General features: G+C 35.5%; 1 long non-coding RNA gene and 1 pseudogene across 4 annotated transcripts; one reads left to right on the top strand and one right to left on the bottom strand.

Annotated features, from left to right (window-relative positions):
* Positions 1-4517: 4517 nt before the first annotated feature.
* LOC306880148 (trace amine-associated receptor 4-like) lies at positions 4518-5508 on the top strand (annotated as a pseudogene). Its single transcript has one exon. The product of its transcript is annotated as a trace amine-associated receptor 4-like (transcript).
* Positions 5509-6886: 1378 nt separating this feature from the next.
* Positions 6887-11763, bottom strand: LOC306879820. 3 transcript variants are annotated; one of them, XR_013785036.1, is made up of 7 exons: positions 11743-11763; positions 10483-10516; positions 9970-10123; positions 9816-9880; positions 9374-9597; positions 7932-8188; positions 6887-7847 (listed from the first exon to the last, which is right to left on the bottom strand). It is a non-coding gene; the product is annotated as an uncharacterized lncRNA (long non-coding RNA). The 3 variants fall into 3 exon arrangements; XR_013785037.1 differs by lacking the exons at positions 6887-7847; positions 7932-8188 and adding an exon at positions 8263-9291; XR_013785038.1 differs by lacking the exons at positions 6887-7847; positions 7932-8188; positions 10483-10516; positions 11743-11763 and adding an exon at positions 8263-9291 and having other exon boundaries at positions 9970-10446.
* Positions 11764-12212: the final 449 nt, after the last annotated feature.

Genomic DNA, 12212 nt, shown 5'->3' with positions numbered 1-12212 from the left:
AACGATTCCTTTGACTGTCTTATCATATGCACCGTCTCTATCAGCGGCATCTTTCACAAGTTCAGCCTCCTTTTCTTAATCGTGCCTTTTGTCTATTTGACGCACACGATCATCTGACCCAATAGCATCTGCTAAACCCTCATAATTTTCTTCTTGCTTCTCGTGGTCACTTGCACCCATCCAACTTTTAATTCCGCTAAGAAATTCTCGAAAACGAATTAACTTGGGTTCGTACCAGTCAGAATGATCTGCTTCCTTTTCATCTGGGTCTTTTAACAAGCTTTGAACGGCAACTTGCAAATCCATAAACTCCGCCAAGATACAATTAAACTTTTCAACTTGAACTTGAACTGTTTCCTTATTTTCACCAGCTTCCATGAGGTTATTGATTTCAATCCTTCAAATCCTTCATCCATTTTAACTTAAATTCTTTTTAACAATAAACAATGCCCCTTTTTCCTTTAAAATGTATTTATTACCCTCATAAAAATACACCCCCTCCCATAACTGGACACCTGTTTGGACACCTGTTTTGTGCACCCCCACCCGTCTAAGTGACCATCTGTTTCATCCACCCTGGTGATCTTAAGGAATTTATGACAATGTGTGTGTGTGTGTGGGGGGGGCCAGTGTTATGTGGTGTAAACTTTAAATGGTGAAATTGTGTTAAATGTGATAAAGGGAGATTTTTATTAAAGTGTTTTCACATACATATCAAGAAAAAAGATCAAACATGAACGTAAAACGTACAACGTCTGTTTTTTCCCTACAAGTCAAGACGTGCTAGTGTTGTTAAAATAGTTTTAGGAAAAACATAGACACTAAAACAAAAAAGCATTGACATGTTAGTTAAACAATAAGCTATTTTTTTCTATCATTAGAATTTAAAACTAGTTAGTCTGACAAAGTTAAAAAGAAGAAGAGGTGAGCGCGTTCGTTTATCTATAACAAAAAAGAATCGGACGCGTTTGTTAAAACAATAACATATATTTATCAAAATCTATGTCGTACTTTTATAAAAAGTTTGCATTTATAACAGATACAAAGTTAAATACTATAGAATTGTTTTATCTTACCATGGTGTGAAATAAAAATATCAGACCGTTAAAACAATATAGTATAAGATACTTGTAAAAATCTTGTAAGATTTTAAAAGGTAGCTTTTGTCCCAACTTAGAAAATTAAAAGACTGAAACGGTCTTATCTGATCAAGAGGTCCATTGTGAAATATCAAAAGTTTCTGGGATTTGACTCATTTGCAATCGAATGAGTTTTTGAGTGGATCTGGCGTCGTAAACGTTGTTAGAACGTGAGGTAAATTGATCAAAACAGATAATCTTTCTAAGATGTTCGGTCATCAAAGGACATCCGTGTTAATCATTTTATGACGTGCACCTGCGAGTGTGAACTCTGTCAAAGGTTTAGGTACGGGTCAAAGCATGTGTGCCCTATTGAACATTTTATGACACATCTGGTGAAGTTAGGTAAAGTTGAGAATTGAGTATTTATAATGAATTTATAATCTATTCGAATGTGGCTTTAAACTCATGTTCAGGATGAGATGAGATAAAGAAGTCGATAAACACAAACTTAAATAAATAGGGAGGGTCAAGGTGATTGTTTTAATAAGATGGTATGCGCTGTAGGAAAACATTGTTTAATTTAGTTCATTTTACTTAGTTTTGTTATTTCTTTTTTCACTCATATTTTTCAACCCTCAACACAAACACTGCAAATGCAAACACAAACACTCAACACATCTACACATAAACATCCACATAAACAACCATACAGTTAAATATTTGGACTTTTATGATGTCTCATACAAACCTTTTATAAATAAAAGCTTTTAGAATCACACTGGGTATCTTTACAAGGTGATGAAAAGCAGCATGATTAAACAATGATATAACTTTTGTTTTAACAAATAAGTTTTTAGATCTTTCAAACCTAAAATCATGATCGTCTAGAGCAAGGATTAGAAGCAGTCAAACGATCCTCTGAGTAACGCAAGACACTTACAGAGATTGTTCTTTATGAATTTGAACTATATTAGACTGAAAATGACTTGTCATAAGGTTGTCTGCAACAAAAGTATAAGGTGTCAGAAATGCTTCTCAGAATCTTTACAACAGATTAGACTTTCTTTCTCACTTTAGAAATGGAATTATTAACCGAAAAGTTTAAATGTATCATTTTTTCGCAGTATAATGTTTTATTAAAATAAAAACAACTGGTCTATATAGGTTTATTTGACTAAGATTTGATCAAATAACTGATATAAGAAACATGCAAATATTCGATAAGTCCATCTTATCACACCACAAACTGACGTATCTGATGGTTTGTGAAGACATAAATATCTTACTGATACAGATGTGTTAAGGTGTTAAGTGTCTGTAAAAATAGTTTAAAAAGTCATCTTTCATGTAGGATTTTTCATCAGGGTTGGAGCTGAACTTTGCAGGAAGGTGGATCTCAAGGGACAGGGTTGGGCACCCCTGGTGTAGGGGATCAAACAACTGTTTATTGAAGTGCCCTTTTGCGTCATCATCCCATGCCCATACGGAGGAACCATCATCATGCAAAGAATCTGCACAAAAAATCATGCAGGCCGAAGCGTCCATCGGTTGTACCCTACAAAATCCTTCATTCCGAAGGGCCCAACGAAGTGGCCAGTTTTGAGCACTTTGGTTTCAATCGACCCTTCAATATGGCGGCCATGATTGTTTTCACTCCGAAGTGCCCTTTGGAGGGTGATATATCCCGTTTGGAATGGACTGATGGTTTGACACCCCTGACCACCTGTCTGAAAAGAAAAGAGAGGGAAAAAAAAAACAAGCAGTGATTGATTTTATTTGAGTTATTTTCAAAGCTTTTAATGTATTCTCATTATTAAAAGTATTTTATAGTAGTATAGTAGTATATAGTATATTAAAAGTTAAATTTTTTTTGCTCAAAAGTAAACAAAATTCAAAATAATTTGTTTATAATATCTGCACAGAAGAGACTTGGTCTTGTTTCAAAACAAAAGGAAATATATATTGGTATTAGAATCACCTATTGGTCAATAAATTAGTTAATAAACATATTTGCATATCAAATGTTAGCAAAAATTCAATATTGTGCATCCCTAATACAGAATTGTTATTTTTATATAATTTTCTTTGTCCTTTAAGGCACGTTGTTTTCTTTATAATGTTTTTTTTTTTTTTTTATGGGAGGAAAATGCTTAATTTACGTTTGCCTTTTGATCTTTCTCATACACAGAATCAAAGAGAGTTGGGTCATTTAGTGTGGCATCAGTGCAATCTCTAACAAAATGTAGTTGCATGACACGAAAAAAAAATGTGATCATTTATCGTGTGCTCGTGTCATGTTAGAAAGATAATATTTATGAGATAAACGCACATGAATGTCCACAAAGTTGTAATTACGAGTGGGAGACTCTGGACTTTTTTCTGCCCAAAATCTCTGAGCTGAGGCATGTCAGTAAGAGTTCTGACACATCACTGTACTTCCACTGATTACTTTTCGCAACTGTCTTGATAACTTTGGGTCTTTAATCTTTTAAGTGTCTCCCATGAGCGCTGAATCGTGACAAATGTTGATCCAGAGTGACATAAAAGTCACATGAATTCTGATATGACTGTTCACACTGCGATCGCATTATAAAACATCTGACCTGTATCGGATTTAGTACCACATTATGGAAGTGGCACAAATCGGAATTGAAAATATCGGATTCCCTGTGGTTTGTGCTGTTCACACTGTCATGAGAAAAACAGATCTGAGTCACATGTAAGCAAAAAAAAATCAGATTTGGGCCACATTTTGAATGTAACTGGAGCCAACAGATGCAGAGCATCTTAGGTAACATAGCAATGAAAAAAATATGAGATGGGAGGAAAAATTATATTGAAATGCATTTGTTAACTGGGCTCACAGCCCAGACTTTATATAATTCAAAAAGATACATTGAAAACAGATCAGAGTTTTAAGCCAATCATGTTACTCATTGCACATCACTAACTGCCTGTTAATGTAGATGTCTGGCAAGGCTTGTTCGTTCCTGGTACACAACTTCTCTGAAAAGACCTTATTCACTCTATAGGTTACCACTTATTGAGTAATGATTAAAGATTACATTCAAAAGATGTATGTAAGATAAATGTATTAAAGTGAGATCAATGCAAATTTAAAAATTTCTGTTTTAATCTCCAGAGTTAATTGTTTTTGTAACTATCGATGGGTAACACTGATAGATGTAGGAGGGTTAACGAATCTGAGAGTATATATGGACAAGCCTGAGCTGCTCTGAGTCCATTTAAGATATTATATTGAGGGGGCATGTACTGTATTTATATTAGTCTTTCTTTGCATATTTGTCTTTATCATGTCATCATTTATCAAATAATTCTAGGCACAATTTGGTTAATATTTAAGTGGCTTTTTTCATGTAAAACACAAATATTGTGTTTCAGTCTTGAATTCAGTCACTATTTGGAGCAGACGTGATGATTTCAAATGAAACTGATATTGAGAATGTGTTCCTCTGCTATCCACTCCGGCCGGATTCCTGTCCCAGAGCTCCTCAACTTACCATCCTCAGTGGCGATGTATGTTTTGATGGTGCTGATGATCCTCACGACCGTTTTTGGGAACCTGCTGATCATCATCTCCATCTCTCACTTCAAACAGCTTCAGTCTCCAACTCACATGTTCATTCAGTCACTGGCAGCTTGCGATTGTCTGCTGGGCTCTTTGGTCATGCCGTACAGCATGATCATCGATCTGTTGAAGGCTGCTGGTATCTGGGAGATGTTGTGTGTAAAATTCATTCTAGTTTGGACATGACTTTCAGCATCTCTTCTTTAATACATCTCAGTTTAATATCTGCTGACAGGTACTGGGCCATTTGTGACCCTCTGAGGTACAAAATGAGGCTGTTTGAGATGGCTGTTTTCATTTCTATACAGCTTTTCTGTTGTGTTTTCAGGGGTAAACAAAAGTGGCTTGGAGTCATTCATAATGCAGGTTTACTGTATGGGAGGTTGTGTTTTGTTTTTTAACAAACAATGGGGTCTTATTTGTTCACTTCTCACATTCTTTCTTCCTGGGACAATCATGAGCTCTTTGTATATGAAAATCTTCCATGTTGCACGAAAACATGCAAAAGTTATTTCAGAAAGAGTGACTGTGGCAGCAGCAGGAGGGATGAAGAGCCAAAGCTCTGCTCAAAGAGAAGGAAAGGCAGCTAAAACTCTGGCTATTGTCATGGGTGTTTTTTATCTCTGCTGGCTGCCTTTTTTACCGCCACTGCTGTCGATCCTTTCCTCAATTTCGTGACTCCTGGCGATGTTTTTGATGCTTTGGTTTGGTTCGATACTTTAACTCCACTTGTAACCCATTGATCTATGGTATCCTTGCGTTCAGAAAGCCTTTAAGATTCTCATATCCACTTATATCTGTGGCTGCAATGACTCCAACACCTTGGTACTGGAATGAATTTAACTTTGCTTCTTGCAAATAGGCCTGTTAATGCTATTATAAGAAATTATTTGGCCTGGATATGCATTTTCTCTGACGGTCTCCACAAACAGACGAACCATCCTGATTACTGAAACACTGACAAAACTGAAATATTGATATTTGGGTGTAAAAATAAAAATTAATTTTACTGCAGATACTGGTGTTGATGTGACATGTAAAATTGTTTTTAAACGATTTAACATTGAAGTTATTTAAATGTTGAGTTTGCATAACCAAGTATAAGACATGTTTTTACTCGGCTATTAAAAAAAGTTTTAAAACCTTTTGTCTTCTTAAAGTATTAATCCCTTCTCTTATCCAGATAAAACTATATTATTTAGAATAAAGTGGACATTTGAGCTGTCCTATCTAAAAGCAACTTGGACTAACATATTTTAAAATACGTTAGTTCCACAGTTTTTTTCTCAAAATGTACACCAGAAATATTTTTCTGCCCTACAATCAACCTTGAGAAGTTACTTATGGCATATTTAGGAAGCTATTTAAATGTTCTAATTTAACTAAGGCCTGCCTACTCCTGGTTTAATCTGAGCCCTCTTTGTGAAACCCCACCGCAAGCTTTTATTTTATTTTTTATTACAATATTTGGTCAGCAGACATTTTTGGCTAAGGAAATGAGGCAATCTGGTTGTCATATTGCTTATATAATAAAATAATTCAGAGCTCTTTATCCCTGCTCCTTGGAACCCACTGTCCTGCAGACTTTAGCTCTAATCTTTAATCAAACCCACTTGAAACAGGTAAAAATTCACACACAGGTGTGCTGGAGCAGGCTGGAAATAAACTTTGCTCTGATGTAATTCATATAATATGATTTTGCTCAATTCAAGGTTTTCAGCTTCAGTCCTGCATGAGTTAGATGTGTAAATAAAAGTTCCTCTGAAATCACTCATCGCTATGTTTTAATTCACTATTCATAATATGTCGTGTAGACCTATGTTTCCTTTTTTTTTGGCCAAGAACACAAACAAAAAGATTGTACATTTTACAAATGAGAATTATTATTTTTTTGTCCTATAGCCTGTTAACCAAGATCCAAATCCTGTTCTTTTTCTGATATTGTGGTTTAGCATGGAAGTTTTTTTTTTTTTTTTTTTGAAACATGCTTTATGAAGAAACAGAGGAGTGTTGCACATGTTTTGTTTCAATTTCTGTACCTATTTTTAAGTTTTATGTTTCATATTCTCTGTATCATATTGGTACATTCATATGCCATCAAATTAATTTTGAAATGTAGAATGAATCCCGAAGCTGTGTAAGTGTCAAGTACAAATGCCATTTCAAAAATGTTCTCTTTTAAAAGGCCAGTAGTGAAAAATGACAACAGACTCATTACAATGCTCATCATTTATTATTTCATCCTGCATGTGTTTGCGCTAGGGATGCACCGATACCACTTTTTCCAGAACAATGCTGATAACGCTACTTTTATTTTTGGTACTTGCCGATACCGAGAACCAATACCTGTATTTTGATTGCATTCATCATTTTTTAAAATACAGAAACCAAAAGAGTATAATCGTAGTTGGCTTAGTTCATTTAGCAAATTTTTTCTGCAGTTATTTTCACACTTAATTATGCCCATAATAATATATTTTACAAGCTTTCGTTACTTTCATAGTTCAGTTTTAATTGATTTTGTTTTCTGTAGTACCTAATATTTAATTTATTAGCACATTAGAGCTGTACCATTGCAGCAGCCAGGGGCACCGCTACGGATTCTGGGCCCCCTGTACAGCATATAAACTCGGGCCCTCCTGGCGTTGGTGTGGCTAGGGTCACAAATTTAGCATATCTTTATCTTCACATGCTGTGTCAGGTTCAGGTATCAGTTTTTGGTATTAGTGTATTTTTAAGAGTATGAGTACAGGAGCTAATATATTTTACAAGCTTTTTGTTACTTTCACGATTCAGTTTTATTTAATTTTTTTTAATCTATAGTACTTAATATTTAATTTATTAGCACATTAGAGCTGTTCCATTGCAGCAGCTATCGAATGGTTAGCATATTAATTGCATACGTTTGTCGGTGATTCTTTATCTTCACATGCTGTTCACATGCTGTGTCAGGTAGCAGTTTTTGGTATCAGGGCATTTTTAAGAGTATGAGTACAGGAGCGCAGTATCGGGCGCCTTAGTTTATGCTAATATTCTTCATCATTTATATATTTTTTCTCGGGTGTACGCATTGGCATGCCAGGCATTTCTCTTGATCTGTCTTGAAGTCTTGGCATCTGCCATACACACGCACACCGCACACATGATCGAAACCAGCGATGGCGAGCAAGGGGTTTCTGGGGGGAGAGAGAGAGAGAGAGAGCTTAATATAGATATATTATTTCCATTTGATATAAATCCAAATATATCTAAAAATTTACTTTAGATAATAAAACGTTTGCAAAGGCTCTCTTCATTCTGCGGGGCCGCTCCATTGGTCCGTTCGCTCAAGGAGTGTGCGTCCACACCAGTTGCACCGGCGGTCTTTGGCTTTTTGGCCCTTTTCCACTGCGTCGTACGACTCGGCTCGGCATTGCTCAGAACGGCACGACACGGCTCAGTTCGGCTCGTTTTGTGTTTCCACTGCAGTTTAGCTCCGCTTTAAGGCCCTTTCACACAGGACGCGGCATGCGCTGCGCTATGAAACCCATTCAAAACACCCACAAATTATGTATATATATATTTAATTAAAATTAAAAATTATAATTTTTTCTACCTCATATTGCTGCTATTTAAATACCCTGTACAACTTTTTTGCACATTTTTTTGCATATTCCTCTTATATTACTATTTAAGTCAACAACATACTGACTTGCACTGTCGTTGGAGCGGACCTGACCTACATTTCACTGCTGGTTATACTCTGTATAATTGTGTATGTGACGAATAAAAATCTTGAATCTTGAATCATTTCAATGGCTTGCGTCTCGCGAGGGCGGTTCATTGCTGCGCTGACCAAAGCGCATGTGCAGTGGAGTGCACCATATGTGAGCAAAGTTCAAAGTAGTTCAACTAAGCGCATGCAGCGTAGAGGCAACAACACGCGAGTGGGAGGGAATGGGAGTCATTCTTCTGGGATTGGGACGGGACGGGATTTCCCCCCAGTTTTTTATGGGATTGGGATGGGACAGGATTTTTTTGTGGGAGTGGGACGGGAGAGGTTTGAAAATTCACTCCCGTGTCACCCTCTAATGCAGCGTCCTATATGAAAGGGCCTTTAGAGTGGGCGAGATTATTCACGTATCGTTATAGTTGCGCTGCCTCTACTGCCATGACTCCTGAAAAACTTTAATTCTGCGTCAAACTCCGGCTGGAGCCGCTCCTCGGCTATCAACCAGAGGAGCATCTGTCCTTACATTTACATATTTAGCATATTGCATTCAAGTTTTTACATATTATCAGCTCTTGGTTTCCCTGGGAATCGAACCCATGACCTTGGCGTTGCTAGCGCCATGCTCTGCTATTTGAGCTACAGGAAGCCCATTTAAGACAGTTGCGTTCGGTCCTTCGCGGGCAGTGCTTTTTTCCGTTAAATCTGTTGTGTCAGATCAGTTATCAGTTAAATCAGTTATCAGCAGAGTTTAAGTCATGTTTTAGTAATGTACGGCTCGCGCGCGTGGAACCTCGGCCGAGGTGTTACTAAAAAAAGTACCAGGTACTGTACCCAGTGGAACCCCCCCCAAAGTGAGCTCTACTGAACCGTGCCGTGCTGTACTATGCAGTGGAAAAGCGCCACCTTTTCTAGAGAGAGAGAGAGGGAGCTTAATATAGCTATATTATTTACATTTGATATAAATCCAAATATATCTCAAAATGTACTTACAATAATAAAACGTTGCAAAGGCTCTCTTCATTCTGTGGGGCCGTTCCATTGGGCCGTTCCCTCAAGGTAGAGTTGCACCGGTGGTCTTAGTGAAGTCAATCCTTCACTGCTTGTGTTCTGTTCCACCGGGTCCGCTCTGACACTTGAACAAGGTTTAACGAAGAGAGATGTGTCTGTTGACCTTATAGTGATGTATGCAGTCTGGAGGTGCTTCTAGTTGTTGTCTGCATGAAATAATGGTTCTTTATTGGCATCAATTTGCAGAAAAGGTTCTTTATTATGGAAAAAGATTCTCTAGATTTTTAAAATGTTCTCCTCACTAAGAAAATAATGGTTCTTTTAAAAACTCATCTGAAAGATTTGTTGGAAAACAAACCATGCTATCATAAACAGTGAGCTGTAATACAACTGATAAATCATGATCCTAACTTTAGTTCCATACCAAACAGTTTCAGAAGCATTCCTGCACCACCTTTGTGAAGATTCCTCCAGACCAGCATATAACACCTGAAAATTACATATGGATTGTGACATTTTTATAAAAAAATAAAACACTTATGCAGGTTGTTTTAACAATATTTTATTAAAGGACTTACGTGGTTTTGTGGCCAAGACATAACAAGATCTCTCCTCGGGAAGATACAAACTATGGTCAGTATTATTACTTCTGAGAACTTGTAACCATGCCAATTGTGTTACAGCTGTTGTTACTGTCAAAATGTTTATAGAGGTTTTAAAGGGTTTCTTAATCTTGCCCCTGGTGGCCCTGCCCTATGGCTTCCCAACCCAACCCCGCCACCTCCACTCTCACCCTAAACACATTTCTTTCAAGGTCTCATCCTTTATCTACCACCTTGATCTAACTCATCAACTCATTAGGGGTGCAAGGGGCAAGATTATGAAACTAGATCATGATTAATTTTCATTAAACAACAGAAATTAGATTATTAGATTGTGGTTGGTTTATTACTATTTGATAAATGTAGACATTTGTTGCATGATGCATATCACAATTATTGTAATAATGATTTTCAATTTGATAATCTTTTTTAGGAACATAACCTATTTTTTCTAGTATCCAATGAAAAAATGATCCACATTTCCTCAACATCTCGTAAGCAATAATAGGAACCATAGTTTTGCCTGAGAAAACAAAAGTTAATGCATGTTATTAGACAATATTAAAGTGCTTTCAGTATTTAAAACTTACACAATAGACTTAATTGTGGAATATAACATGTGAAATTAATATTTGTCATCTGGGCGCTAATAAAGTGTGTGTGTGTGTGTGTGTGTGTTTTTTAAATAATTATCTTCTGCTCACCAAGCCTTCATTTATTTGATCAAACTACAGTAAAAACAGTAATATTGTGAAATATTTTTGCTTTTTAAAATAATTGGTTTCTATTTGAATATATTTTAAAATGTAATTCATTCCTGTGATCAAAGCTAATTTTTCAGCATCATTACTCCAGTCTTCAGTGTCACATGATCCACATGCACATTTTTATTATTATTATTATTATCATCAATATTTAAAACAGTGGAGTACATTTTTTTTCAGTATTCTTTGATGAATAGAAAAATCCAAAGATCAGCATTTATCTGATATGAAAAGCTTTTGTAACATTATACACTATAAAATTCAAAAGCTTGGAGTCATTATAATAAAAAAAAAAAAATTCTTTTATTTAGCAAGGATGCATTAAATTGATCAGAGATGATAAAGACATTTATAATGTTACAAAAGATTTCTATTTCCGAAATGCTGTTCTTATGAACTTTCTATTCATCAAAGAAACCTGAAAAATTTATACTCAGCTGTTTTCAACATAATAATAATAATAATAATAATAAATGTTTTTTGAGCAGCAAATCAGAATATTAGAATGATTTCTGAAGGATCACATGACTGGAGTAATGATGCTAAAAATTTAGCTTTTAAGTTTTAAAATATATTCAAATAGAAAGCAAATAATTTAAATAGTAAAAATATTTCGCAATATTACTGCTTTTGCTGTATTTTGGATCAAATAAATGCATGTTTGGTGAGCAGAAGAGAATCCTTTAAAAAACATAACAAATCTTACTGTTCAAAAGCTTTTGACTGTACACACACACACACACACACACACACACACACACACACACACACACAAACAACACAATATATATAAGATCTGTGTTTGATACAGATACCACTCTTTCTAATAGATCATCTGTTATATTCTGTCTTTGCAAATATAACAATAGATTAGTTATGTTAGATAAGTTAATATTTTGGTTGTGTATAATATATAATATAATATATAATGTGTGTAATATATAAGTTGTGTAGCCTATATATTTAGAAAAGAAGTGATACTTACAAAAAATTCTGGCGTATCTCCAGAGATCATCTGGACAGCTTGGTGATTTATAGAGGATCTGAACCAATCATTCTTTGTGGGTTGTACATGGGAGTTTCTTTGGGGGTGGAAATTAATTAAGTTACACTTAAACTTTTGCTAAAGTGAAACCATAAGGAAATGTACAGTAGTACAAAATAAAAAGTAAAATGACATTTAAAAATGTACTTTGGTATAAGGTTATGTAATCATTTTGATAGTCTTATTAAATATTATTTTTGAGCTGATTAGGCTGAAGGTGTTATTATGCGAAGCACTGGTTACTAGACAAAACATTCTAATGCAACAACGACAAAAAAAACAAATACTGTAAATGGTTGTTTAAACTTGTTTGTGTCGTAATGCCTGTCACCATTCATCAGTGAAACCAACCCTTCAAGAAGCATTCAAGTTTCTCAATCACTCACCGTATCTTGCTGTTCATGTAAAAT

This window comes from Barbus barbus (genome assembly GCF_936440315.1).
Source record: "Barbus barbus genome assembly, chromosome: 14".
Taxonomy (NCBI): Eukaryota; Metazoa; Chordata; class Actinopteri; order Cypriniformes; family Cyprinidae; genus Barbus; species Barbus barbus.
This window is presented reverse-complemented; position numbering and strand designations above follow the sequence as displayed.